Source organism: Phasianus colchicus, chromosome 12, assembly GCF_987193195.1.
Source record: "Phasianus colchicus chromosome 12, bPhaCol1.hap1.1, whole genome shotgun sequence".
NCBI lineage: Eukaryota > Metazoa > Chordata > Aves > Galliformes > Phasianidae > Phasianus > Phasianus colchicus.
This window is the reverse complement of record NC_143447.1, coordinates 9,329,078-9,353,239: the sequence shown is the minus strand read 5'-3', so window position 1 is coordinate 9,353,239 and position 24,162 is coordinate 9,329,078. Positions and strand designations below refer to the sequence as shown.

Genomic DNA, 24,162 nt, shown 5'->3' with positions numbered 1-24,162 from the left:
TTCCTGGGGCACCCAAGGTCAGGTAGGATGGGGCTCTGAGCACCTGATGGAGCTGTATGTGTCCCTGTTCACTGCAGGGAAGTTGGCCTAGATGACTTTTAAAGGCCCCTTCCAACTCAATTCAGTGATCTCTGCACTCACTGGGATGCGGGGTGATCTGGTGCAGCACCCTGCTCCTGCATGGGGCTGCCTGGTGCAGGGCTGCCATGCTTGCACCGTCATTCATCGGTTGCTCCATCTGAATGGCTCAGTGTTGGTGGTGCACTTCTGATCCTGCAGTGCTACATTTTGCTCTACACGCAAAAAATGTTTGGATGTTACCAAAGTTACAGTCTCTCAGGTGTTTTATACAGAGTCAAAGAATCACAGAATGGCATGTGTTGGAAGGGATATTAAAAACATCCAGTTCCAGCCCCCTGCCATGGGCAAGATTGCCATCCACCAGTTCGGGCTGGACAGGGCCCCATCCATCCTGGCCTTGAACACCTCCAGGAATAGAGGATGCAGTTTTATTCTGTGGCTAAGTGGAGTCTATTGATAGCAATGGAGTTTGCCTTGCGTGGCAGGGAAAACTCAGAGGTTCCTGTTGTGTGATGTGACAAAGGAAGACCAGCTGGAGGGCCTCAATGGGAGCATAGCTTACAAATCCTATAAAGAATTTACTGGAGTGTTTAAAAAGCAAGAAAATATTTGTTAAGGTAGCAAAATTGTGCAGTACACAGTTCTGAGTATTTTGGTTCTTGGTGCTCCTCACGAAATGCCAGTGACTTCAGGTTCACAGAGAAACGGGAACCGTTGAGTCACAGCCTGACCCACTGATTGAGCACCTGTGGAAAGGACCCCCTCAGCCCTGGGAGCACAGGTGAAGGCAATTCAGCTGTGTGACCAGAAAGGGTGGAGCCTGGCTGCACTTCTCTTAGACCTCATTTAAGGGTTGACTGCCACGTGGAAGGATCTTTTGCTGGACATCCCTCCTTGGTGAAGCTTCCCCCTGCAAACCTGGAATCTTCTGATATAGGTGAGTAATCTTCTTCCTTTGCTTTAGTACTTTTCCATCATGCTGGTCCTTTTGTCATCACATCTCTGTTGTAATGCCTTTCCCATCGTATTGATTTGTCAGCTACAGCTGTGAAGTCTTGAGAGGTTCTCTCAGCCACCTCTGTGCTCTGAAATAGAGTTAACTTGATGTCGGCTTTCCTGGCAGATTTTAATCTGTGATCTCCTAGTGATGATTGTGCTGCTTAGCTGTCCAATTTTTTCTGAAAGTTTTCTGAGTCTTAATTTACCTTTTGTTGTGTTTTGTCTGTGTATTTTTTGCTCTTAGGAGTTAAGGACAAGCTGCAAGTTTATGGCTATTTTTTGAGAGTTTTTTTAGATATTGTGGTGCCTATCTCATTCTGTTGGCTGTTTGCTTTGAGCAAGGTGGATTATTACTGCTCCTGGGGGAAAAAAAACCAAACCTGTCCTAAGGCCTTACAGCTTAACTGCTCTGTTGTCTTCCTGCTCATGGGGAACTTGTTTTGTGAGGATGGAGCAATTGGCTGTGCATTTAACGAGGTCATTTGGAGGTGGCAGGGGAAACACCTCTGTGCTTTGGTGTGACCCCTGATAATACATATTAGCAGAGTGTTAACGTGGAAAGCTGAGATTGCTGCTTTGGGCCGGTTGCAACTGGTCTGTGTCGTCATTCATCAGTTTTAGGGCTTCAGAAGGGAACAGGGCAGATTAGAAGAGAGTCGCACATGAAATTCCTGCTTTGGACAGCTTTTTGGTTCTTATGACTGGTTTCCATAGCAGGAAAATATGCAGCTTTGGTTAAACCTGTTACGTGTAACCTTGTTGTAGTGCTTTCAAATGGCTCCTGTATTTAATAGCAGTGCTGAGCAGTGTACAATCTGATGTTGCCAGATAGGAACTGCGCCTGCACCAAACGGCAGCTGGCAGCTTTCCTGCCTTGTCATGTGTGCTGGCACCAGCTCCGACAGCCTGATGGGCTGATTCACCGTGCCAAAAACGGGCTGTGCTGCTGTCAGCCCCACTGGCATCGCAGCATGATTGGGGACATGAAGTGAGATTGCCTTCTGAGTGCAGCTGGTAGCCTGGAGCTTGTGCATCATTAGCCCCAAATGTGAAGGGAATTCAAGTTTTGAGCTGCAGAGCCCAGTGTGCGCTGGAATGCAGACTATTGGAGCAGCGATCTCTCTGCCAGGCCTACCAAGGGGATCCAGCAGGGTGGTTTTCCCAGGGGGATGGCATAACTGTGGGACCTTGTGGGCCACGGGTGCTCATCTGCTAGCAGGAGGAGTCTGGTCATTACAGTGTTGATCAAATTGTCATCTCTTCAGCAACAACTCCTCTCGGCAGGCTTTCTTTCTGTTTCTGAAAACCCACCAAGCCTGTAAAACAACAGTTGCTATTTGGAACAATGTGGCGGTGAGGAAGGATTTAAGTTTTTGCAGTGGTGAGTGATGTCTGTGGGGAATATTTGTAGTGAAAACCTGATAATTTCCTCACAACACATCTCAAGAACTACTTAGTGAAGCGTAGGAATCGTTCACGTTAATCCCTTTCCTGTGTTGGTTTGGGCAGCCTGCTGTGTCACATCAGCTCTTGGGATGGCCCCAGGAGGTTATCGTGCACCTGTGAGGGCCTTCCTCCTGCCAGGAGGCTTTGGGCAGTGTTGCACTGCACTGCCAGGCTTCGTGTCCTCTGACACTGCAAAGGAAGTCAATGCTATTGTCTCCTTATTTCTGCTTGCTGTAAATTCTGCGTATAATTGTGAATTCAGCAATGGTTTTAATCTTTTTTTCTGTCATGTTTCTGTTTTCAGGACTGGCTGAAAGCATTGTTTTCCCCTAACCTTCCACTTAGCCCTCTGCTGTGGGCCACTAAGGTTCTGAATCTCCACGTCTGCTATTTTAACTGATAATAGCTAATCACCACCGTTTGCAAAACATCCTACGATGTAATTTCTTTCCCTTTTACTTTCTGCTGGCCTGCAGTGTTCTCTTTCATTTTGATTTATAGCTCTACACATGGGTATGTTAATGGAAAAACCTTGAAGGGAGCAGATTGTGTATGCACAGACAGCTACTTCAGAGAGATGCGTTTAGCAGCGTGGATTTCCATGTATGCACTGCATTATGGCTCAGAGGAGCAAGTGGGCCATGCATTTAATTTAGCAAACGTCTCTCCTAACCTGTCACAGTGCTGCTTGTTTTCTCTAGAGCATATGCTTTGATGGGGGCTGTTGATTCAGCAAAAGCAATGATAGCCAGTAGAGTTGATCAAACGCTTCGGAAGTAGTTTATCCCATACATTATTCACTGGCTGTTGTGGTTTCTTATCGCGTAATGTGTTTGACCATTCCTGGCTGCTGTGTACCACTTAGCCCCAGGTCCAGCAGGACAGCTCTCCCAGCTGCCTCATACCTCCCTAGGGCTGCGGAGGGGTACAGCAGCTGCTGAGGCCTTGCTGCTGTGCTCAGCATTGGCTCTCTGGATATGGAGAGAGGGCTTTGCTTTGCTGTCTGTCTTTCTGGCTTGCTCAGCAGAGAACCTGAGCCTCAGCCCAGTCAGTGCCACCACTGCCTTCATGGCTGTTCTATGGGAAGCTGTGGGTAAAGGACAGAGCCAGTGAGGGTGTACTTTCATGATTTTTCTCTAACAAAATATGACTTAAGGTAATTCAATGCCATGTTTTCTTTAATAGCAAAACTTTCTGACAAAAAACAGAGTCGTTTGATAAAAATTATTCCCTTTCCAATGTCCCAGGCTTTCCCTCGTGCCACTTTATCAATAGATCTACCTGTGAGGCCACAGCATATAAATCAGATTATTGAAATAATCAGAGACTTAAAAAAAAAAAAAAAAAAAAACCTCATAAAAGGAGAGAGACTTGTTCTTGTACTAAACTCCTTCATCTATGAAATCTATCATTCCTGGCATCTCACAGTCTTGAAAAGCATTAGAGATTATCGCTGGCCTTGCAAGTGTGTTTGAGGAATCTGTCTCCACCCTGAAGCCAGGGAGAGGAGAGGACAGGGGGAGAGGCAGTGTATGTTTGGCAAAGGTTCCATCACATATTTACATATTCTGCTAAGACAGATTTCCTGCAGTGGCCAAATCCCCCAGAGCCTTGTTGAAGCTCTGTAGTACTGAATGGGGAGACAGATATGAGACTGTTTAAATATTGCTTTGTTTAGCAGCTGATCAAGATTCTTCCTGATCTTTTCTCCTGCCACTGAAGCAGTGTTTAAATATCTGTCCCAGAGCAAGTGTTCAATTTAATTGTTAGGGTCGGTTTGTTGTTTGGAGACCACATCTTCAGGTCAGCGGTGCTGGACCTTCTGTTGTTGGGAAAACTGCTGTAAAAGCCCAGCTCTGATAGCACTCTATTTGTGAGGCTGGTGAATGGCAGGTAACAACCTTAAAAGGAAATCACAAAAAATCATCAGGGCTGGAGCTGAAGTTTTGCCCCCTCAGGTAAATGTTTTGGAGCCGCTGTTGAACTTTTTGCATTTGCATTGCAGTACTGTCTCGCCATGCAGTGCTACTTCTCCCTCTCTGAACACAGCAGCTAGGGGAGCAATCACAGCAGCAGTTCTCATCCAGCTCTGCTGGCTTCTTCCACAGCCTTTATGTGCAGCTCAGTCAGTCCCAAAGGCTGCCCAAAATCAAATGCTTGGAACAAAGCATCTGATGCATGAAATGGAGAGGCGCACTGTGCCAACAATTGATGTGCAGTGATGGGTTAAAATAGCATCTGTCCCTGGGGCTGTTTGAGGAAGGACACTTCCAGGAGGAACAGTGCTGGAAACCTGGGCTGTGTTCCCACAAACTTCAGTGCTGTTGTAGGCAGATGTTCCAAGCACAGTGGGTGGATATCTATTGGGAAAATGTGCCTGAGAAGACACCTGTTTGTGAGACTCAAGCTTAAAGGATGAGGTGTGAAGCACAGAGGTGCACATCATTGTAGACAGCTGAAATCAGTACTCATGATCCAGAAGGTATGTTGTTATCCACAGTTGCAGTTTACTTCCAAGATCATAGAATCACCAAGGTTGGAAAAGACCTCCAAGATCATCCAGTCCAACCACAAGATGTTACCCTGATCAGGATTTTCATCTTTTTTAGTAAATGAACATCTCTCTGACATGATAATGTACTCTATCTGTATTAGAGATAAAGGAGTTACCTCTCTGGAATGATGTGAATTTGGACAGTGTCAGGCATTTCATTGTCACAGCAAATGGTCTTGCATGGCATAAAAATAAGGTGAAATGTAATACATTCTCCACAATCAACTTCTGCAGAAAATGCAGCATCTAGCAAGGACTGCGAGTCCTGACATTCATTCTGCAGAAAGCAATGACACTAAAATGCCATACCAAATAGGTTAGTCACTGGTAACTTAACCCAGCAATAGCAAGGGGAAAGTGGCTTGAAAATGAGAAGGTCATGTTGAGTTGCTTCTCTGGTTTCCCAGGCTGAGGCCCATTGCGTGTCCCTGAAAGACCTAGGTAAAGCTAAAATTAACTCTGATCTATTTCTTTTTTTTTTTTTAATAGTAGATATGTTTGGATATAATCCTCAAGGGATCCACTTGCTTTCTCTGTGCACTGAAATGTACTACCGGGGGAAATAATAGCACTATAAATACAGCCTTGTTTAGCTAGGTCATTACCTTAGGGGTATTACTGATAGTTCTCTAAGGACCAGAGTGACAGCAATGAAAAATCTAGCAGGGAAAGGAAAAAGCAGTACAGGGTGATCCCTTTGGAAACGACGCTTTGGTTATGCAGTGGCCAATTGTTACAGCAGCAAACGGGTTTAAAGAGCTTGTATGTGCAGGCCATGGCAGTAATTAGTGCAGCATTCATACAGGCTGATCAAATGCTTTGTTGTTGATTTCTTTTGACTGGCTTTTGCCATCAGTTCTTTGTTTGCTTCCCGTATTTATTTTTTGTTATGTTACAAAATAGAGCAGTGCACAAGGCTTTGAGGATTCAGACAAAAAAAACATGATTTTGTTATATTTCAACCTACAGATTTCCACACCAATTTACTTAGACATCTTCCAAAGCATATAATTATTTGGTACTCTGTATTCAGACAAAAATGTCACTCTTTGTAGAAAATTAATCTCTTTGATTTGAATTTCTCTTGCCCTTTGTAGGAGCAAAACTCGGTGAGCTGCTGACTCTTTCCTCTGGGAGATGCTGCTCCAATTTCAGTAATAAAGTGGGCAGAGTTTGCAAGAATTGAGAAAGGTCCTTTGGCTTTCTGTATAAATCAAAGTATCACAAATCCCTGATTCCCAGTTTCTGTGGGAAAAACTTCAAGCTCAACATGCTGCTCCCTTGACCAAGGAGTTCTTGGTATGTGAAAGCCTTAAAAAGGTGTTTGAGCTTTGTGTTTGATGTGACCACCTCTCCAGGAGGTTAGGAATGGAGATGCGTTCTGCCCCGGGCTGCGTGGGCCTTTCTGCTTGCATGTTGGGAAGCTCTGTGTCCAAAGCAGTCAGTAGGGAGTCGTGCAGAAGGATGTGTGTTGTATTTTCCGAGGGGGAAGCCAGCTTATGCGCAGGAACTCTTTATCCATCCTCTTTCCTGTCTGGTAATTTGAGCCTGTGTTATCTCCTTGATGTCACTTAGTCTGTGCTGGTTAGACAGGAGCAGCTTTGCCTCTTGAATTCCTGTTTCTTTGTAGTTAGCTCTGAAATGCAGTTTCTGTGGCACAGCAGCCAGTGTGGCAGTGTTGAACAAGCAGGTATTGTTTATCCTCCACATACGCCAGTGCTGATACAAACCTACTGAGGTGGTCCATGTGTAGTGTTCTGCTCTGTGCAGACAGCACGTGGGGTGCATTTAGGGTCAGTACTATCCTTAGCATGAGGTTCTGAAACATCTGACAGCCAACAGGTCTGGGCTGCAGTGCCTTTGACTTCTGATTATTTACAGCAATTGAAGCTGCGCTGCTGAGACTTCCTGTGTAGTCAGTGTCTGGGCCCCATAAACAGCCAGGAATTGATTCTCTATGAATTTGTCATTGTCCTGCTGTTGCTTCTCAGCTGTTACTGTTCTAGGACAATAGGAACTCAAGGAATGAAAATAGCTTTCCATTGCTGCAAGCAATGTAGTAATGCTGATGCGTAAGTGGACAAAGTGTGCTGTGAACAGTGTCTGAATATGCATAAGCTCTCAGCCACAAAGACAAGTACTCTAGCAGTGACAAATCTATTTGCTCTGATCCCCCAAAAGAGACCTTGCATCGCATTTTTCTGAGTATCCCTCCTTTCTTTCCCAGCTGTCAGTACCTTTTGACTCTCAGGCTGTTACCCAGTTGCTAGTGATAGGTTCACTGGCCACAGTATGTAACTTCCGACACCTGCAGGCTTTGTCCACAGCATGTGTAATGCACAGGATTCAGGACTTGCCAAATTTGCTGTTGCCATCCTTGGCCTGCTGAGTGCTTCTTTTGAAGCTCTACATTTAAGGAACTAACTGGGACAAAGAAGAGCAGAAATCGCTTCACCACTGTGCCAACATGAACCCAGCCTCTATGAGAAATGTGTTTAGAGGATCTTTACAATCTCAGTGCACACAGTCATTTATCTATAGTAAATCATATTTGGCACAAGCATTGCCTAGCTTCGTGGCTCGCATCTGACCTCCTACATTTTTTTCCCTTTGGCCTCTGTTTCAGATCCCTCTCTTGTGCTGCCTGCTGCTCCAAATGGGTGGCTGCACTCACTCCCCAAACACCTGCTGAGCTCTGAAAGTGTTATCATGGATCAGTCAGCATGGTGTGATGGGACTGGATTATAACCAAACAAAACCCTCGTTATTTCTCCATTTCATTTTCCAGGTGGATTGTTGAAAAAAGCCTTCCTCAAATAGGCCTCCCACAGCTTCTGTAAGAATCTACCAGAAACCAGAGATTGAGTAAGTTCTTTACGCTTTGGTTTTAACTTCATAGTTTACATAAACCCTAACCACAACAACAGAAAAAAACACTGCTCCTCTTCATTGAAGAGCTTTCAACTCTGTGCCCAAAGACTCCATTTATCTGATCATGAGCAATTAGGCTGACTTTCACGCACTTTCCTTCTTGTGTCAAGCCATAAGACAGCCCAGGGTCTGATACCAGCAGGCCTCACCCAGCACTGTCTGCCAGCTGCAACAGACTGTGATTTCTTGCAAATAATTAAATCCCTGGGGAGAATCAATAGCTGTCTGCCTAATACTGCATTTAGATAAGAAAGAGGAACTGTAACGTGATGCAGGAGAATTCCTTTGAAGAATGAATGCTCTCTAAAGCATTTTCTACTGAGGGCAGATGACTATCAAATCTGCCTCTCACCAATTAAATTTACGGCTGAAGTTGCTGCTTCTGTAGAGCTTCAAGAGGTTCAGCCCTCCATAAATCACTCCAATTTGCTGCCTCAGTCTTCTGCTTGGTTGTTCAGGCTGAGGCTGTGACCAGGCACATCCCAAAGTGCCAGAGGCTTCGTGTGCACATCTCCCTGGCTGCCCTTCTTACCTGTACAGGGACAAGAGATGAAGGCAAAGCTTTCGTGGCAGGGTTCAGCCACTGCTACCTCCGTATGCAGAAGGTCCACTGGCACAGTGTGCAACCGTTTCCTCTCAGCACATATTCACACTTTGCCCTTGCATCAGGGGAAGACGTTTACTTGATGCACCCTGAGACTGCAGTAGAGGTGGGGGTGCTTAACCCCTCTGTACATCAAACTGCCTTGTCTTGGGGGAGACGTGTGCTTGCAGCTTCTGGCACAGTTAATGGGATCTGTAATGAGAGCTTAGTAATCATGAAAATCAAGCCTTGAGTTGTACTCTTGGGAAAGAAAGAAAATGTCTTACCCTGCTATGAACCTTTAAAAGCCTCAGTGGAAGTGGTCTGTAATAGCAGGAATTCATTTGTTAATAAATTTCTCCTTGCTTGTCCTGTCACTTAATTCAGTGTGATACCAGTGCTGTAAGGCCGGTGCTCAAGCTGGGGAAAAGCAGCTCAGTGTCTCAGGGAATTGGGTAGTATTGCAGGTCTTAAAAAAGCTTCCTAGCCCTAGTAAATACATGATAACAGAGGCACCTGTTTATTAGCTTGATGAGCAGCTTGCTTCCTTTGGAGTATGTGCTATACATAAAGAATAGCTGCTGAGATATTTTTAGAAGAGGAAGTTCAAATAAAACATAGAGGAAAGAGGGCTTAGCTATATAAAACACCAAACAATTTTGCACTGGCAAGGAAAAGAAAAGTGTTTTAATGGGTTTCCCAGGTTACCGAGGAAATGCAAAACTATGTCTTGCTATTCCATGTATCTGGAAGGCAGAGGGCTCTGCTGTTCTTCAGCCTCACCTGACTGCCGGTGGCAGCACTGATAGCCCTGGTGCACAATGGCAGTGTCCAGTACATGTCTCTCTGCCTGCAGAGGCTGGCTTTCCCACTGAAATTCTCAGCGTGTGACTGACCAGCCATTACTAGTCAATAATTAAGCTGAAAGGCAAGACAGGCCATGTGTTGCAGGTGCTGGTGGTTGAGGCAAAAGGGTAAAAGACTGCGGTGTAACCATCACCTGCTCTGAAGCCCATTGGTATGACTGCCCATGGTATGATTGTGGAGTACTTTGCACTTTTCACCTTCAAAGCACCTCACAAGCATTAGCTGCCTCATCAGCGTGACCTCCCAGTGGGACAGATGAGATCAGTTTTAGAAGCAGACTGGGTCCTCAGGGAGAGTGAAGTGCTAAGAGAGGCAATGTTTTCTCTCAGTGACATTCTAGCACAATGTCAGAGCCCAAATGAAGTGTGTGAGTTGGACGAATGCATCCTCTGCACATTATCTCACCAGGCAAGGTGGGAGGCCGGAGCGCACCAAGCTTGGCCAAGGCCTGGATCCATCTGCAGCAGGACCCTTTGGGGAGGAAATGTGCCAGTTATCTTGAGAGTAGGAAGGTTTTGCAGAAGTTCCCTCTGGTTAGAGAACGAGGAGAGATGTATGAGGGAGAGAGCTTGAAGTTGTGCAGCTCTTGGTTGGTTTTGGTGCTGTTAAGTTCCTGTTTCTGCACTAGTATTACTGAGTACGTGTCATTAAACATTGAAGAGATGACTTCTACAGTCAGATCAGATTGATTTACGTGAAGGCCCCTACCATGCCCAACACTTAGCTGGCTATTTGACTTAAGCCCTTTACAAAGAGGAATTACAGCAGCCACCCAAGTCCCCTGCGGTCACTGCTACGGTTTGAAGGAAATGCCAGTGTGATTTGTCTATGCTGTCATAGAAAGTTCAGAGCTCCTAATCCTGGAGCAGATCCAAGACCTCTCGTGCTTTGTGCACAAGCCCATCCTCAGAAGGGCTTGCTGTTTCCTGGTGCTCCTGGGAAGTTGTCCCCTACACCAGCAGTTGTTAGCCCTTGCTAGCCTTCATCCAGACTTTAGTTTACTCTCAATACTCACGTGTGAGTTCTGGGAACAGATGAGGCTGTTGATGTGGCAAATTCTTCCATGGGTCTTTTCAAGCCAGAATTGGCTTGGCATTCTCTGCTTAGCCAACATTATTCGAGGGGGGAGAGGAAGAACGGGGAGGCAGTATGCAGCACTCTGCCTCATCTTTCTTTCCTTTGCATGTATTTTCTGGACAAATGTTCCTACTCTGACTCAACATTAGTAAACTCCTGTCTCCATGTGTGTAATTGTTCTCTGCTGATAGAGAAGGAAGAAAGCTGTCGTCATAGGCAGTTGGTGAAATGGCCTCTGACTTTTCTGTTAACTTGTTTAAACAAATACATCTTGAAATCAGTCCTGTTCAAGAGGGCAGTGCACAGAGGTTAACTCTGTGAGTGCTAGTAAGCAGTTGTGTATTATGCTCTACTTACATGAGGAAACCTAGATATGTTTTCAGAGAGCTCAAGCTCCAGGCAGCAGCTAATTTTTGGTTAGCAAGATGTATCTCCATTGCAGTAAGTTAATATGCAGGCATTGTGTGCTGCTCTTTAGCTGAATATAATGCAAATATTAATTTGCCAGTTCACATTTTCCAGTATTTTCATGAGTGTGGTCTCCTTTGTGAAACTGCTAAGATTATTCCCCTGTGTTCTTTTTTGTTTGAGAGGGCCACGATTCAGAACTAACATGAGTAGACAAAAATGACTAAGAAAACCTGTGACAGTGTTTAATACCAGTCCTCATTCCTTTTGTTATTGCAGGCATACTCTGCTTTCTCCCAACAAATTCATGGCATCCTGTGGTTAATTCCTTGGACTGTGCACATTTTAGTCTCATCTTCATGCATGTCTCAGGGGGTGAAAGAACTGTCATTTGTGAAGAAGCAGCTGAAAGTCAGGAGGGATTTTATGAGTTGTTTTCTGCCACTTCTGTTTCACTGATCTGTTCCAGCTTACCCAAGAGATCTGCTGCCGGTTCTCCAGGACTGCATAAAGGTGGGATATGAGGAGCAGCATCCTCCATTTGAAGTTCTGTTTTCCATGCTTCTGGAACAATGTGGTGAGTTTCCAGATGACTGGCAGAAGATTTCAAAGTGAAACAATGCCCAGGCTTGTTCTGTTCCTGACATCCAACACACCAGTTCTCACTGACATCTCAGGTGTTCTGTGAAATTCATAGGCCCATACCGTACCCTGTTTGCTTTTGGAAAGTCCCTGACAAAGACCTTCCTTGGTGTATTGAGATACAGCAGTCTTTTAAGATTCGGGGTCCGCTAAGTTGTGATAAGCCACCGGAAAAGATTTTTTGGGTTGAGTTCAAGGAGAAAAAAAACTTTAATCCACAAATCATATCCCACTGAAGGAGTTTTTTGTTCTGCTTAATTGGTGAAATGTCAGTTTGTCTGTGTTTTAATTTCTGTTCAGTGCTTAGGAAAAAACCTGAACCCTGGGAAGGGCTGTGGAGGGGCTGATTAAAAGGAAAGACCTCCTCCCTTAGCAGGAGGAGCTGCCAAGATCCTGTTTGTGAATGCAGGATGGTAACTGCTGTGCAGCACACTGAGTAGGTCTTCAATGGGTTGTAGACAGCCTTTGGGCCTTCGAGAGCCCTAGTTTGCATTTTTGCAAATGCTTTGCATTCAGTAGCTCTGTTTGTGCCCACAGGATCAATTTATATGAAATACTCAACAGTTGGTTTGCTTTGCTCCTGTAGGAATCTGTCCTGTGATTCCTTTCCAATGCCTGTTGGCATAACTGGAGAATCTTTCTGAGAATCTCTCCAAGAATTTCCTTGCTGCATTACCATTACTTTTAGTACTAAATTGGGCTTTCCTTTCTACCAGTTCAGAAATCCTTCCCTGAATGCATCCTCATTCTTTTTGTTACAATTTAATTTTTATTTCTATTTCATGCAAACACGACCAGCAAGCTTTTTAGTTGAGACGTAACTCCTGTGGCTTCGGAAGGCCTTGACATCAGAAGTAAGTTCTTGTGTTGCTGATGGTTTTGCACAGAAATTCTTTATACAGTTTGGTATTTTGATGCTTGAGATTAAAAGGAATTGTGATAGCAGAGCCTTCCTAAAGTCAATTTGGATTAGTTTGCTTTGGATGAATTGCCATGGGAGAGCACAGGGTTACTGTTTGTGATCCAGGCAAATACAGCTAAGTAGCCACTGAAGTGCCCCCCACTTTTAAGCTAACAGAAAACACAGCTTTCTTAAAGTGCTTCCAAGGTCCAAAGCTCAGCTGGTGTGAACTGGCCTCAACTCCTCTCACATGGCTTTCCATTCCCAACATGACCTCTGTGCTTGGATGTGAGAGCTGCCCTCAAAAAGCTGGCTGTCAGCTGACAGCCCACTGTGCAGACTCCAGGCAAGGATCAGCCCCTCTCAAGCAATATAAGCCCCAGGGAGATCTAGGTGAGGAACAGCTGGCCATCTGGAGCTGGTAAGTCTGCTCCTTGCAAACAGGTGATGCACTCCTGTCCAGGCTGTTCCTGTGCTCATTGGGAACAGGAGCTGTGGTGGGCTACAGGAGCTCAAAAAGACCTGGTTGCAGCTGGAAAGCTGTGGAAGTGTTCTGTGGCAACGAGTTTTGAAATTTGTGCTTGAATATCTCATTTCCTGTCACTGCACTGAGGTTTTGCACTTAGCAGAAACAATCATGGCTTGTATTTGATCTGTGCTTCAAAGCAAGCATTGTGCTGCCACAAAGAAAAGTCCTGTTTCTGCAGCAGGGCCCGTTCAGGCCTGGTACCCAGTGGGGGCAAATGCTGGCATTGACCTGGGTTGTTCTGCCTGGTACAAACAACATCTGCAGGGCAGGGGGAGGCTTTGGGGCAAAGTGGTAGAAAGGGAGGGTGGTCCAGAACTGGTAGGTCTTGGCTGGCAAATGAGCTCACATCCCATCCATAGTCCCTGAAAAGTCAGTAGCTAACACATTCTCCCCGCCAAAGCAGGCACTGGTTTCAGTAGATGGCCTTGGGGAAAAGGCCTCATGACTGTCTTGGTTTCCCTTTTGGTGAAGATGCACTAGCCATGCCTCCCTCACCATCATGCTGAATCTGCTCTGTAGATGATGAGGTGGTGGTTTGTAGGTACAGAGACTGTCACTGTGGGATGAACTCGTGTGCGGCTCCTTAGAAAAGAGAAGAAATGGAAATCAGTTAATCTCTGATTTCACCATTGTGAGGAATCTTTTTGGATAATATGTCAAATCAGGAAGGTTGCACTGAGCCGAGAGCAGTCTTTACCAGACATTACGAAAGCTCTTTTCTTTTATTTTTGCTGTTACAGCCTCATCTGAAGCTGCATGAAATACAGCAAGTCACTTCCAACGTGTCTGAGCAGGCAAAAGATGAAAAAGACCAGTGTTCTTATAAGTCAGCAGTTGTCAACCTGGCAGCTGTAAGTGCAGGCATAGCACAGCTGCTCTGTGCTGCCTGTGCAGGTAGAATAGCACTCTAGTTCATATGGACGGCCTGGTGTTCAGCACAGGTGATGGGAATTGGCCTCAATAGCTGAGTAATTACTTACGCACTTGGTAAGATCGTATGTTGCTGCAGTAAGTTTCTACTGTAACCCCAGCAGCTATGCTTGTGTGAGAGGTGCCTGCAGTGTAAGTGAGCCCTGGTGCACCATGCCCTGTAAAACAGTGCTATTTTGAGTTTACTGCTCCTGTAGTTGCTTTTGCATCCAGTTATATTAGTGCCTGTGCATATTCTTTAGCCCTCTGATCACCACTTTCTTCTGGAAGGTGTTCTGGCCCTTTGGAATTTTAACTCTTTTTAAGAAGAAGACTAAAATGAGTTGACGTATTATTTGGAGGTAATTTTGAGAGGTAAAAGCACCAGATAAGGCAATTTGCTGTTCCTGTCCTAACTAGCCAAGCATTATTCTACTCAGTCATCCTTCACAGCCGCCGCTGGATCCAGCCCAGCACTCCCACCCAGCCGCAGTTACTGTACAAACCCATTGTTCCCAGCTAATTGCTTCTGCCTGTAACAAAGTCGACTTTCACTGAACGGCATCACGTTGCCTTCTGCCTCGTTCTTCTGTGGCATGTAGCAACCTGATATGGCTACGAGCAAGATAAATGCACGTGGCTGCTAAAGGCAGCACAACTTTCCATTAAACAGAAAAATGCTAACCTGATGTGGTCTTTCCTGAGCCTTCGCTGCTGTTTGAATTAACAAGGCCAAGCTCGGTGCACCTGGTCTTCTTCTCTGCCTTCAGACAAGCTGAGCAGTATTAATTGCTTTATAAAGAACTAGTACAGTACAGTGGGGTAGGCTTTCTGTAGTGTTGGAAGCACAGGAGAAAAAGCAGTTTAAACGGATATCTTGGGAAACCTTTGTCTTAGTTCAAACTGGGCTGGCTGAGATCTGTTGCAGACAGCTTTTTTTTGGCTTTCTACCGTGCCCTGGTAGCTAGTAATTCCCAGGCTCTGTTGGTTTCTCCTCTGCTTCCCCATGCCAGCAACTGCTCAGCAGTGAGGTTCCCTTTGGACTTGCAAGTCTTAAAACCATCAAGTCATCCTTGAGCAACTTTTCCTTCTGGTTGCTTTCACTGCCCTCCTAGGCTCTTGCTTGACGACTACAGCATGTCAGGTTGTAAACTAATGTCCCATTGTCCAGCACTTTCCTTAGGCTCTGGCAATGTATTTGCAATATGAGTGCAGCTGGAGCATTTAGAGAACCTCCTGTCACACTCATTCCCCCACCACAGCACTGCCCTGTCTGTCCAAGCCTGCTCCAGCATGTGCATGTGAAATTAGAGCATTTTCACTGGAATTCCCAGGTTGTCAGGTTTTGTGTGTTTTGTTTTGAAGGATTACAACACAGGATCAAGACATGACTGCGGTGTGATTTGTTCTTCATAGCAGCACTGCTGCTGTAAGTCACTTCCCTTGCAGGGAAAATAACTTGCAGATGGGCCCACAGCCTTTTGAGGGCCATTTGCATCTCACAGCTCATATGACATCCATCAGCAGTGGGTATTTGTCAGAGTGAAAGAGGGAGTGTCCCTTTTGTGTGTCTGTATGCGAATCTATGCGAATCTCTAATAAAAGATATGCTGGGGAGTCCCTGGCACGTGACTCATTGTGACTCACAGCATATTTTTGATTTTGGTATTGTTTCCTTTTAGGCTGGGGCTGTAGATTTTTTTTCCCCTACTTCGTTTTTAAAAGCAGAAAATAATTTTCTCCATTTCTGTGAAGTGACGGTGTATGCAGTGGCAGTGGAAGTTTCTTACACAAGAAACTTTTTCCAATTTCTTTGTAATTAGAGTGAAATTTGGATGCACAGAAGAATGATTCATCAGTTGGGTAGGAAGCGATTGGACAAGGTTCACAATATTCTCATATTGAATGTGAGTAACAAAATATCCTTAACTTTGTGAGCAAATTTGGAAGAAGAAGAAGAAGCAAACCTGTGTGCCTGCTGTGCTACCAGCTCCCCATAAGCAGTCCTCTGCAGCATTTTTCTTTCCAGCCTCTACAACACGACTCAAGTCCAAGCCTTCAGCTCTCAGCTCCACTGAGTCTGCTTGCACCCAAGTTTTTGGTCAGGCTGCTTGCTGTCTGCCCAGCTGGCAGATCCTGATTTGATGTGCTGAGATGGGGCCTGGTGCTGCTGGTGCTGTCAAATACTAGGAGGTTAATGTTAGCTTCCTCACTCCATATTCTGAGCATGTGTTACTACTCAGGGTTTGGCCTGTAGTAGATTAATTTCATTGTGAATTATTCCCAAGTGCTTCAAAATTTCCCGTGAACGTTGGTTTCAAAAATGAATTCAGATTGTTAGCACAAGTAACTTGTTAAAGTATTTAGCAAGGAACAAAGATAGGAGGGTGGTAATCCTGTTTGACGTCAGTTTGTTGTGTCAATTTATGTAAACTGAATTTATGAAATCCTTATTTCCTCCTGTTAAAACTGGAGCACTGCTACTGTGCTGCCTCAAGGGAAATATTGCCATTGTCCATTGAGAAGGTTGTAGGGAATAGTTCAGCTCTTGTATGACGCAGTAGTTGATCCCCTTACATAACATGTATCACCAAGCAAAAACCAGAACAGGTCCGTGGAAAGGATTTGTTGGGTGCTATGTGTGCATTCTGTATGCTTGAAGGAGAGAAACTCAGAGAAGTGGCAGAGAAAAAGAAGCAGAAAAGTAACCACAGCTGGCGTAGAAGTTCAAAGGGTTATTCTGGAAGGACCATCCCACTGAAACTATTGCTGATTAACTTGTCTTATTGACATTCTCTAGGTTGAGTGGCTTTTGTTTTTTATTAGCCTGGAACTTGTCTTCTAGGACAAGAGGGAACAGCTTTAAGTTATGCCAGAGTAGGTTCAGGTTGAATGTTACGATCAATTTCTTCTCAGATAGAGTGGTGCTGCATTGGCACAGGCTGCCCGGGGAGTGGTGGAGTCATTATCACTAGAAGTGTACAAGTGTACAAGGAAAGGGTAAATGTGGCACTGAGTGATGTGGTAGGGATGGGTTGATGGCTGGACTGAGTGATCTTAGCGGTCTTTCCAATCTTAATGATCCCATGTGTTTCCAGAGGTGTTTTCCCTCTAGAACAGCAATCTCTTTACTATTAATCAGAAATAACAACTTCACTTTACAACTGTAGTATTCCTTAATTTCAGTCACCTTTCCCAAAGAAAGAATTTCTTGGCTTAATTGGTAACTTTCAGCAAGCATATCAGAGCAAATAATTTGGCTGCTGCTGCCAAGTTCCTTTTACATGCAAGGAAATGGGACTTTGTATGTTTCTGATAAATAAATTTTAGGAAGAAAAAGGTTGCAATTCTTTCTCTCTGTGTGCTGTGCTCTGCTTATTCTGGAAGTTGTATCTCCAGATTGGTTATGTTATGGCTGTTGACAGCTGCAGAGGATCCTTTTTCTGTGTCCCTTCAGGGATGATCTTTAGACAGCGTTGAAAATAATCCTCTGATGCTGATCTGTGTAACCTGAAACAAACAAAGGAGAACACAAATACAAAGCAGGCAGAAATCCTGCTTCTTACAGAAATGCACTTGATGTTTGAACACCCAGTGCCTTTTCTCTCCACTGAAGGATGGCCAAATAGTTGATTAAGTAGTTATTTTCTAAAGATGGATGTCTATGCTTTGGTGAGAAAACATAAATGCTATCCTATTATGTTTGCTAGATAGACCTGATAGTTACCATGTTTTTTTAAATTCTGTTTGCGTATGATTTTTTTAATAGCCTTTTGAAGAGCTGATCTACCTTGGCTAGAGCTGTGTATCAAACTGCCATCTCAGCTTTGGTCCTTGATTGTGCCTGGTCAGGGCTGATGCTGGGAATAAACTGGAGAGATTTTGTCTTCCCTCTCTGCTGGTTCTCATGTGCTGCAGAGAGTAACTCCCATAAACAGAATTATCTTGGGGCAAATACTGCACTCAGTAGCTACAGTGGGCATTGTGTTCCCCTCAGCAAAGCATTGGCCACAGGATGACACAAGTTGCAATGTGAGATATCGTGCGTGCAAAGTCTACAAATAGTCTGAATGCTGATTTCCTATTTCTTCCCCCATCTGGATGCATGGTATATGAAATCAATGCATTACTACCTCTGCTTATGTGTTTTATGGAGATGTGTCTCTTGCAGTGTGCTTTGTGAGGCATGCTTGGTGAAGAGTAATGGAGCTGCAGCACAAGAGATGTGGCAATCACTGGTGAGTGCTGTAGTTGGACAAGGCCCTCGGCTTTCCCTGCTGCTGCTTCTAGAGGTATGTAAGCTAAAATAGGAAAGAGTGTGACTTTTGCGTGGTTTGTAGTGTAGCTGTTCTATCTGAGGCAAGGGAAGGCTATTTCAAGACGGGCATTAAATGCTGATAGGTGGGGTCTGGGACAATGGCTGGCAGCAAAGGGGCTTCGTGTGCTTTGTGGGTGTGTGGGAGGATGGTGGAGCAGCATCAAATTTAAAGCTGCTTTTGATGTGTTATAATGAATTGTTAGATTAGTAGTGGTTTTCTGTGTTGAAACTCTTCTTATTTTTACTTTGAAATGTCGTAGTGTTTTAATATTGTGGTGTGTAACTCAGTGTGTAGAACAGTGATTTGTTTGAAAATTTCTTCAGATCTTTAGGAATGCCACAGTTTTTTCCTTGACAACGTAATAATACATAAGAGTCCATCTTGGATGCAGACTGTAGTAATTAGCTCGTGTGGGTATAAAGGTTTTCTAGAAGTTCTTTGAAGCTATGCCAGCTGACAGGGCCCTTAACTCAGAGAGGGCAGTGCGAGATGCAGAGAACTGCAGGTTGCTTTTGTGGATAATAGTCTCTAAAACTATGTGTGGCAAATGTTGCAGGCAGCAGAGATCCAGCTGGATTCTGTGGGTTCAAAGACGATATCAAGAAGCCCTGTGTAAACACTACAGTTTCCTCAAAATATTCTGAGGGCAATGCAGCGTGATAAGCTAGGCAGCCATGGTCTAAACAAAAGAAGTGATGAAACTTATTCTGTAGTGAATGTGAGGATGATTAATTTTCACCTAAATCAGAAATCGATAGGCTCAGTATTTTCTTTTGAGTATATGCTGCTCTTGTGGTGATCATAACTACTGGATTACTTCCAACAGCATACATCTTTCAGAGCCCCGTGATGTTTACTTTAGGTTTATTTTTACGCAAGTCTACAATCAGGTTTCTCAATTATTGGATTGCACTTGTGAGTGCACTTCTAAGAATCTTTCAGAAAATGCTTCAAGATTTAGGTTCCTTTTCTTGTAGCTGTGCAAGTCTTTTCTAACACTTCAGATATATTTCCTTTATTTGTTATTACCAGCATATTCCTTTCCTTACTATGCATGCTTTCTCCCTGTGAGTAACACCTCATAAGAGTTCAAGATTAGATCTTTAAATATATATATATAATATTCCATGTTTGTCCTAAAGAACAAATGGCTACAGCACAACATACTATTTACCTCTCTGTTTGAGACAACAAAGCTGGAAAAGAGCTTTGATATTCAGCAATAACTACAACAGAATGAAAGTAGTTCTTAGAACTGCTACTTTCTTGACTTTTATTATCTGTTTATTTTTATTTGCATTATGTTTTTTAAGATAGTTCTGCCTTTTATAGTCATCATTCATCTCCCTAAAAAGTTGCAGAACTACCTACCAGCTCCTTTTCACATTAGTGACTTTAAAGTTTTTAGCATTGCCACCAGCCACTAGCTGAGCTGGTATGGAGATCTTCACTGAAATGCCAGTAAGATTACACTGGGAGGTTGCTTCTTTCTTCATTATGTTTGACCACATCACAACCCCAGTGAGACTAGAACTTGGATGAAATCAGCTCATGGAGGAAGAAAAGCTGCAAAGGCAGACCAGGAGTGTTATCCTGGACAGAAGAAAGTGTTCTGCAGACAAGGTGTGGCGTCTCTTGGTTTACACTGCAAAGCCTTAATTGTCAAATTCTGTCTGTAATTTAGGAGTACTGTCGGATCTCTGGGTGCTGCTAAACTTTCTTATAATAGTATCTGCTTGTCACTCTACTTTGTATCTTTTTTTGGCTCAAAGTCTTAACCCATTTCACGAGTTTTGTCCAGATGCTCCCACAAACACATTAAGGGCTATGACACCATACTGTTCGATGTCTGCTGGGCATTTGCTGTCAGACCTTATAGCACCTGTTAGAGACAGGCAGAGTGAAGATGGAGGATGTGACTAGCTTTGTGGATAGTGTACCTTCTCTGTGGACCTTCTTCTGTAGTCCAGTCTTTGTGCATCGTCACCAAGAGAATAATGAAATCCTTCACTGAATTTCTTGTGATTTCAGAAGGAGTACTGGTGTGCTCATCTTCCTCTTCTGCTCTCTCCTTGGCATCCTTGTACCAGCAAGTGTCAGAAAAGGATTACACTAGACTGACCGTTGTTCCGACTCAGCTGGACCCACTGTGGCTGAGTGCTGTTAAGGTCATATGCTTTCCTCTGGTGCTGGCAATCCTCACACACTAGCAGCGTCCTTCCTGAAACTGCAAAGGATTTGACTTTTTTCCTTAATGTCAAGCTAACCCTGGAGAAAATTAGGTGTGCACGTGGCCCACTGTCTAAGCAGAGCTTGTGAGGACTTCGGGGAGCAGCAGGAATAAGTTTGCCTGATGTATCAGCACCTGAGATGGCTTGGTGCTGCTATTCAGGTCTCAGAGCCTGCTGCTGTAGGAAGAACTGTGCAGTACCCCTGCCCTGCTCCTCCGCTCGGGTTCTGCACTGCTCTACAGAGTGCCTTGCTGGCTCCTGACCTGCCTCACAATGGAAAATTCTTCCATGAGCATTAGTTACAGGAAGCAAACGAACATCTCCTTTAAACGGCACAGCCTCACAGGGAGGAAACAGCTCATTTTGTGAAGTATACTGTTTACCGGAAAGCGGATGGATCATCTCCAAAATACACTTCACCGAAAGGAAGAAAAATACTTGAGGTGTTTCAGTTTTTATACCAGTGTCCAAATGTTATGTACTTTGTAGCTAACAAAAACTTGGGCTGAAAGTGTCCTATCCTGCACCAGGAAATTGGTAAAACTGAGTTTCAGGTTTAAGTAAAAATATCCTGAGTGTGGAGGGCTTGCCAAGATTCATTTTACTGTGATACTCCATAGCCTCACTGAGCCCCCTGCAAGCTCTGTGCTTTGTGGTGGGAGTGTGAAACAAACATAACATCTCCTAGTGATGCTGATAAATGTTGCACTCATTTTCCTCAATCATTATAATGCAGCAACTGCTTAAAGCTGGAGCATGGTTTGGTTCTTACACAGGGCTGGTTTCGTGATGGCTTCATCTGTAATTACAGTTTCTGCCGACGTCTTTTTGGTCTGACCTCAGACTGAAGGGAAAGTGCCTCATTCCTTAACTCGGGAGATGTGAGTAGGAGTGTTTACATGGATTCAGTGCAAGATTAGCACTGCTTTTGATTTAGATTATCTACATCAGATGGTTTCCTGTAACGTGACACTCATTCGTTCAAATTCAAAGCATTGTGATTTGGCAAAAAAAAAAAAAAAAAGCAGCCACACACAGTATTGAATGAGGAGCTCAGGCCACAGCAAGGAAGCTACGCAGCAAGAACAAATGAACGTGTGCAAGTGATGGCCACACAACACACTCAGCACTGCTTTTGGGGAAGTTCTGCCTGGCCGTGGGTGCAGCAAGCAGTACAGAAATGATTGTAACATTCATTACGTGGGTGCTCCTTGCTATATACTGTTAACTATCTTCTTTTGATGTGTTAAATGTAATAGAAAACAGAAAAAAAGGCAACAGAAACCTCTGGGGGCTGAGTCTGAGCACCGTGAGAGCAAGCAGGAAAGTGTGTGCATCTTGAAAGGTTGGTGAAACACCTGAGGGACATCCAGAGCTTCATGGCCATCATTTCACACTGTGCCAGAACACAGAGGATTCTGCATGTATCTATGTCTGCATCAGCTCTTTAATCTCTATCAGATTTGGCAGTTATCTGACTCTAACATTTCCAACAAGTAGTTGTTTGCATAGTGGATAAAAGCCTTCATTGTCAATCCAAAGACATTCATCTGTCTGCTCCAGAGGTCAAACCCTCAAATGGTTTGGTAATTCTAGCACCATCATCTCCATGTGATTCCAGTGCAACGTGGTTAGTTTCAGGTTGTGACTTTCACTTGAAAGGGCATCTGGGCTATGGCCAACTCCTCTGAACTGTTTTGTTAAGCAAACTCTCATATCGCTCGACTCTGCTTGACAATTGCAAAATGTTCAGCCAGTTCATATTTATCCCATTGTTACTAAAACTCACAATTCAGTGTGTCTTACTTCAGACAGCAGTATATATGTCAGTAGTGATTGCTGGCTATTTCCTGGAGCTAAATTAAAAGCAGCTGTGGCTTGATCTAAATGACCAGCAGACATATTTCCAAAAGCAGCCAATCACTTAAAGATGCAGCTAAATTCAGCTCATATCACCTATCTGTTTGGATGGCAATTTAAATCCTAATTGACTGTATGAGACTTTTGTTAGTCCCTGGGGACATCTACCCATTTTAAATAAATGCATTACTTTGGAAGGCCTTCTTGCAGTTTCCCAGCAGTGAATTTCCAGAGAGATGGCTTTCATTCGTCTCCTCTGGCTTTGGAGGATGCACAAGAAGACCTGCAGCTGATGTAAGCCTCCTGAATGCTTCTAGCTCCTCAATCCCCATCTCCTTGTTCAGACCTTCATCAGGTCAGGAGTCACAGACACATCCATGCCCTGATGCCCATCTCCAGGGCTCACACGAGTTCCCTCAAGACACCCTTTGGCACAGCCTTTGGGAGGAGGCAGTACCCCCTGCAGTCCCCAGCAAGGGGAGGTGTTGCAGCAAGGTCAGCTGTGTGCATGTCCATGCCGTGTGGTTCCTGCGCTGAACAATTGGAAAAAATGACTGCCATAATGGGATGCAGGCTCACGAGCTGAATCAGCCTCAGCAGGGCTTTTGTTGTTTCAACTGTTTCTTGTATAGAAAGCTCCATTCTGTGGCCATCTGTGAAGGCTGGCTGAGGACCAGCGGTGTGGAACCCGTGCTGATGATCGCTGCTAACTGGGAGCAGGCCCTGCTGCCAGGCTGGGGGAGCAGGTCAGGCCAAGCCCTGACCCAGGCCCTGCGGTGCTGGCTGCAGGTGAGGGGAGGTGGCAGCTTTGCCACTGTGCATCACTGCTGCCAGCCAGCACTGCTCCAACCACTGAGGGGAATGGAGAGATGGTGAGAGGGTGGCAGCAATCAACCCGCACCACGTGCTTAGTTTATTATGGCTTATGCCTATCAAATGCACGCAGGCTCTGCTGAAAAATGGTGGTGCAATCGTGGAGCAGCTGTGCACTTGCCTGTGAGTTTCCTGCTGCCTTCACTGCTGTGCAGTGGATCTGGATGTTCACCTGCTGCATGGAGCCCTGTGGCACAACAGGGACAGCTGGTACAGGCTGACAGCAACAGGGCTGGTTGGAATCAGACAAGTAATTGTCCTGCCCTGTTCAACTGGAGGAAATGAGTTATCCAGCTTCAAATATGAGGAATGACAGAGGGAGAGAACGGACTAGGTTTGCTGTGCAAGTTTATGGTGGGTGGCACATGAAGCAATGGGCAGGAGGGAGCTGCCATTCCTGACTTTCTGCCTCCACTACTGCAGGGCATGCACTCTGTGAGGGCTGTGCAAAGTGTTGGTTTCCTTCACGTGAGGAACAGGCACAGATGCTTCTCTCTGTGCATGACTGTCTTTGTAGCACTCCGAGGCCCCGTGGGAAGGAGTGCTGCAAATGTCAGGTATTAAAGCTGCAGGAGGAGGCCCGCAGCAGAAGAAATAATGGCTGGTTGCTTTTATCCCAGCAATCTGCCTGTTTTTGAAACACTTGAGTGAAATAGAGGTGGAAGCTCAGCCAAGCATTGCATTTGAGCAGCAGCTTGTGTTTACAGTATAAGACTGTAGATGGGGAGTGTGTGCACATGAAGTGTGTGTGCATGTGTGGAGCCGGTGGTGTTGTGCGCACACAGCAGATGCTCCCTGCATGTGCAGCTGCGCAGCTTTGTGCCCGAGTCCTGGCCATCAGCCCCTGGTTTGCCTTGGGACTGTATTGGCATGGCTGCTGGCATTTCCAGCAGGTTTTAAAGTATGGTAGAGGGTACTGATGTACACAGGAAAGAATTTGATGTTATTGTCT

The 24,162-nt window shown here is 44.8% G+C and overlaps 1 long non-coding RNA gene across 1 annotated transcript; it reads left to right on the top strand.

The window, feature by feature from the left end:
* The first annotated feature begins 782 nt into the window (after positions 1–782).
* LOC116244687 (uncharacterized) lies at positions 783–23,731 on the top strand. The gene is made up of 5 exons (XR_004170252.2): positions 783–1,018; positions 7,869–7,945; positions 11,416–11,523; positions 18,099–18,219; positions 20,278–23,731. It is a non-coding gene; the product is annotated as an uncharacterized LOC116244687 (long non-coding RNA).
* Positions 23,732–24,162: the final 431 nt, after the last annotated feature.